The sequence below is a fragment of the Capricornis sumatraensis genome, chromosome 6 (assembly GCF_032405125.1).
Source record: "Capricornis sumatraensis isolate serow.1 chromosome 6, serow.2, whole genome shotgun sequence".
Taxonomy (NCBI): Eukaryota; Metazoa; Chordata; class Mammalia; order Artiodactyla; family Bovidae; genus Capricornis; species Capricornis sumatraensis.
In genome coordinates, this window is record NC_091074.1 from 67,257,603 (window position 1) to 67,263,362 (window position 5,760).

Genomic DNA, 5,760 nt, shown 5'->3' on the forward strand with positions numbered 1-5,760 from the left:
GTGAGGTTAGTCAAACCACCCACTCTCTTCATATTTTAGTCTCTACTTTGAGTACACCACCATTTGAGAGAGCTTTTGAACACTGTCTCCAAGAAGCCAGCAATTAGTAGATTTGACAACTATTTATTCTGCACTTAAGACAGCACCAGAAAAAAAGCCTCTATGGGTGACCTCCCTGCATGGATGGCATAAACCTCTTACTCCAAAATATTCTCTAAGAAAGACTATTTACAGATAGACTTGGTTTTGCAGTCAGTAGGGATATCTTGCCTTGTGATTAGATTTTCTGGGCTAGTTGTATGATTTTGTAAGTGCATGAATGAAAGCATTTATAACATGGGTGAGTGGGTGTGGGTCCAACCTGTCAATGACAACCTCAGCTAAGGGTTCTCAGGGAGAAGGAAATGGTCACTTCTTCTACCAACTTGGAACTCATAGAGTTTTCTGGGGAAAAAAAATTTTTAAGACACTAGACCTACATGTTGAAATAATATATCTTTTTTCCCTTAGCTTTTTCCTAGCTAAGATTATAGGGATTCTCTCAAATTATAAAAGGTTACTTAGCCCAAGTCCCTCTTTTGAACATGGTTCAGCCTCTATGACAACCAGGGATGGTATGGTAGGTGCAGGGAGATATCTCGGATCATACACAATTTAAGCTCTTATGATCTGAAGGTTTCCTTTTTCTGACATTTCATCTTCTTTGTCCACCACAGTGTCATGTAGTGCTAGCTCTTAAAATAAATGTGTCTGATGATGACTTTCACTGTCCTACAGGACTGTGCTCTGAACTCTTCAGTGTGAAAAATGAATGTAGGTATTGAGACCAAATGTACCCTCTCATTTTTCAGTTTGTCTTTAAAATGAGTATGTATCTTCTCAGTAAGTCATAGTATTTTATAATAGCTAATCAAATTATCTTTGATTGTGTGGATCACAACAAACTGAGGAAAATTCTTCAAGAGATGGGAATACCAGACCACCTTACTTGTCCCCCAAGAAATCTGCATCCAGGTCAAGAAGCAGTAGTTAGAACCGGACATGGAACAACAATTTTTCGAAATTGAGAAAGGAGTATGTCAAGGCTGTATATTGTCACCCTGCTTACTATTTACCTTCTATGCAGAGTACATCCTGCGAAATGCCAGGTGGGATGAAGCACAAGCTGAAATCAAGATTGCCAGGAGAAATATCAGTAACCTCAGATATGCAGGTGACACCACCCTTATGGCAGAAAGTGAAGAAGAACTAAAGAGCCTCTTGATGAAAATGAAAGAGGAGAGTGAAAAAGTTGGCTTAAAACTCAACATTCAGAAAATTAAGATCATGGCATCCGGTCCCATCACTTCATGGCAAATAGATGGGGAAACAATGGAAATAGTTTATTCTGGAGGCTCCAAAATCACTGCAGATAGTGACTGCAGCCATGAAATTAAAAGACGCTTGCTCCTTGGAAGAAAAGCTGTGACCAGCCTAGTCAGCATATTAAAAAGCAGAGACATTACTTTGCCAACAAAGGTCTATATAGCCAAAGCTATAGTTTTTACAGTAGTTATGTACAGATGTGAGAGTTGGACCATAAAGAAAGCTGAGTGCTGAAGAACTGATGCTTTTGAACTGTGGTATTGGAGAAGACTCCTGAGAGTCCCTTGAACTGCAAGATCAAACCAGTCAACCCTAAAGGAAATCAGTCCTGAACATTCATTAGAAGGACTGATGCTGAAGCTGAAACTCCAATATTTTGGCCACTTGATACAAAGAACTGACTCATTGGAAAAGACCCTGATGCTGGGAAAGATTGAAGGCAGGAGGAGAAGGGGACGATAGAGGACAGGATGTTTGGATGGCATTACCAACTCAATGAACATGAGTTTGAGCAAGCTCCAGAGTTGGTGATGGACAGGGAAGCCTGGCGTGCTGCAGTCCATGGGGTTGCAAAGATTCAGATATGACTGAGCAACTGAACTAAACTGAATCAAATTACAAGGCAGTAAAAGGATTAGGAATAATCTTTTAGACATACAGTTATAGAGACAGTCCTCACTTGGCACAATTTCAATATACACAAATTTCAGTTACCACAGTTTAGTTAAATAATACCAATATGCACACAAATTTCAGTTACCCATAGTATATTCACTGTGAGTAACTGCATGAAACACAAACCTCACGTTTAAGTTTTTAGTCCACAAATCACTACATAAATAACAGATGAGCACCACAGTGAGTGGCAAATATGCTTCTTTCAAATTGACTGGTCTCAGCACATGGGTTATTCAGTTCACACACAGACAACAAAGAATATTGCTTTATTGTCTCCCTATCTCTGGATATGTAGCACTTTACAAAAGAAGATACTCAAAAGAAGGAATTAGCCAACAAAGGTTGAGGTACCGTAAAGGATCAAAATATGATAATGCTGAAGATGAAAACTGAATCAAACATAAACGAAGTTACAGAAGAGATAACTGACCATGGGGGACACTGCCACCATTCGAGAGCCCTAGATATGCAGCAAGAGGAATGAGCAAAGCATAAATGAGGAAAGGGTGATCATGTCCCAGAGCACATGATGCTGGAAAAATAGTTCACATTAAAGTAACTCTCAGAGATATTTTATATCATTGAAAAAAAAAGGATAAAATGTTGGAACCTGATCTAGACTTGGAAGGAATATGAGAATTTGCAAAGGCATAGAAAAGATGCTCACTCCATACCCTAAGTTACATTATAAGAAGGCAAGCACTATTCAAACCATTCTTGATGAGTTTTTTCTTCTTTTGATAGAAACTGATCTAATGAATCTTAGCAAAACAATTCAGATGGTGTGTGAGAGCATTATTTCCACTGCTACAATATGCAATCTTCTTAAAAAAATAGTGTTTCAAAGAAGAACATAAACTTTCCATGTATATGGACTAAAACATTGTAAAATGAAACCTCTTTTTTTTCTTATACAAATTACTCCATACTTTTGAAACTTGAAAGCATCAGTGAGTAGTTTGATTTTAATACTCAGAAGCTTTCGAATAGTAGTGAACAAAAATAATGGGGGGTTTTCCTAACTAAATCAGTGAAGTACTCACACCTACATAACTCTTCAGTGTTGAAAGACTTACTGAAAAAGATATAAAACACACCCTCCAAAATATCTCACAAGTAGGAAAGACCACTCTGTATGCCTTAGGACATTAGTTAAGAATTTAGAGACAGAGGAAGGGAAAATCCTTAGCAGTAGTATCTTGGTAAGCGTTCGTTACCAAAAAAAAACACAAAACTTTACATCTCAATATTTCTAATGAGAGTGTACTAAATGTTAGCTTTACTGCTTTTTTCATTTCCCTATTCATTGCCACTGACCATAACGGACTTTTTTAATGTTTTGACAAAAAAATTTTAAAGTCACTGAACAACTGTAATTTTTCCCATTGATTTTTAAGATCACAATTTCAACCTATATAGTTCTTTTTATGGTCCCAGACAACCGTGCAAAGAACTGCCTGTGCTAGAAAATGAATTACATTAAGAATCATTTTATATTGATTAGACCAGGAGTTTTCATGCTGTGCTCAGCAAAATCCTGGGTTTCACTGAAGTGTTTTAGGGCTTCCAAACATTTCAGAAATGTTTGACTTTAACTTCATTTTTTAAATGTAGTTTATTTTTTAATTAATATACTATTTTCTAGAAGCTTTAGATTTATTGAAAAATGGAGACAGTGCTGAAAGTTCCCATTTACTTCCCTTTCCTCTCTCCCCTCAGTTTTCTTTATTATTAATTACTATTATATTAGCATGGCACATTTGTTATCATTAATGAACTTATATTAATACATTATTACTATTAAAGTCCACATTGTATTCAGGTTTCCATTGTTTTCATCCAAAGTTCCTTTTCTTTTTCTGGATCCCACCCAGGACACCACATACACTTACTTGTCATGCATGTCTGCTGAGGCTCCTCTCAGCTGTGACAGGACTTCCCTTGTTTTTGAGGCTGAGGACAACTGGTCAGGTATACTGTAAGATGCCCCTCTATCGGGATTTGGCTCTTGTTTTTTTAATTAGACTGGGATTACAGGGCTTGGGGAGGAAGATTACACAGATAAAGTGCCATGTTCATCTCACAGTAACTATTTTTTAAAAATATAATAGCCAGGACTTGGAAGCAACCTAGATGCCCATCAGCAGACGAATGGATAAGAAAGCTGTGGTACATATACACAATGGAGTATTACTCAGCCATTTAAAAGAATACATTTGAATCAGTTCTAATGAGGTGGATGAAACTGGAGCCGATTATACAGAGTGAAGTAAGCCAGAAAGAAAAACATCAATACAGTATACTAATGCATATATATGGAATTTAGAAAGATGGTAACGATAACCCTGTATGCGAGACAGCAAAAGAAACACAGATGTATAGAACAGTCTTTTGGACTCTGTGGGAGAGGGAGAGGGTGGGATGCTTTAGGAGAATGGCATTGAAACATGTATAATATCATATATGAAACGAATCACCAGTCCAGGTTTGATGCATGATACTGGATGCTTGGGGCTGCTGCACTGGGATGACCCAGAGGGATGGTACGGGGAGGGAGGAGGGAGGGGGGCTCAGGATGGGGAACACGTGTATACCTGTGGCAGATTCATGTTGATGTATGGCAAAACCAGTACAATATTGTAAACTAATTAACCTCCAATTAAAATAAAAATATATTTAATAAATAAATAAAAACTAACTGCATAGTATTCCAGTTTATGATTCCCATTCAAGGCCATCTGTGTGTTGATAATTTTCTGTGATTGCAAACAGTGTTTCATTGGATGACTGAATATTTGTTGTTTTGTTTGTGTACAACATAGAGGATATCCTATAGAGGATAAATTACATAAAATTGAATTTAGATTGATTTTTAATTTTGAAAGATCTTGCCAAATTGCTCTCAATAGGTTAAGCTAATTTGTGGTCTTAGCAGCAATTTATGAATATCATTAATACAGCGTGTCAAAAATATTTTGGTCTTTAATAGATTAAAAATGTTTGGGTTTTTTGGATGAAAAGCATATTGATATAGTTTTAATCTGCATTTCTTTTATAATAGAGTTAAACATCTCTTAAAATGCTTTAAAAAATAAAATAAAATAAAAATAAATACACAATATCACTCTCTAATGGGCCCTCTACAAAATTTTTTATACACTGGAAGCTACCAGACTATGAACTCTTAAAAAATTACTGTAAAATGTCTCCTCTAATGGCTCTGTTTGGGTTTCCCAGGTGGCTCAGATGGTAAAGTGTCTGCCTGCAATGCGGAGACATGGGTTTGATCCCCGGGTCGAGAAGATCCCCTGGAGAAGGAAATGGCAACCCACTCCAGTGTTCTTACCTGGGAAATCCCATGAACAGAGGAGCCTGACTGGCTACTGTCCATAGGATCGCAAAAGAGCAGGACATAACTCAGTGACTAAACAACAAATCAATATGTATAAAGACTTTTCTAATGCTGTTCAAAACAAGTCAGAGATTCAAACAAAGGCCATCTCCTTCTCCAGGGAATCCTCCCGACCTAGGGATCAAACCTGCATCTCGTAAGTCTCCTGCACTGGCAAGCAGATGCTTTACCACTAATGCCACCTGGGATGCCCGGCAAACAAAAGGGCAGGGCTCAAAGGTAAGATTAGATCAGCTACTCAATAAATATTTGTAGAAAGAATGAAAAAAATAATATGAGCCAACCAATAAAGAATGAGTGACTTG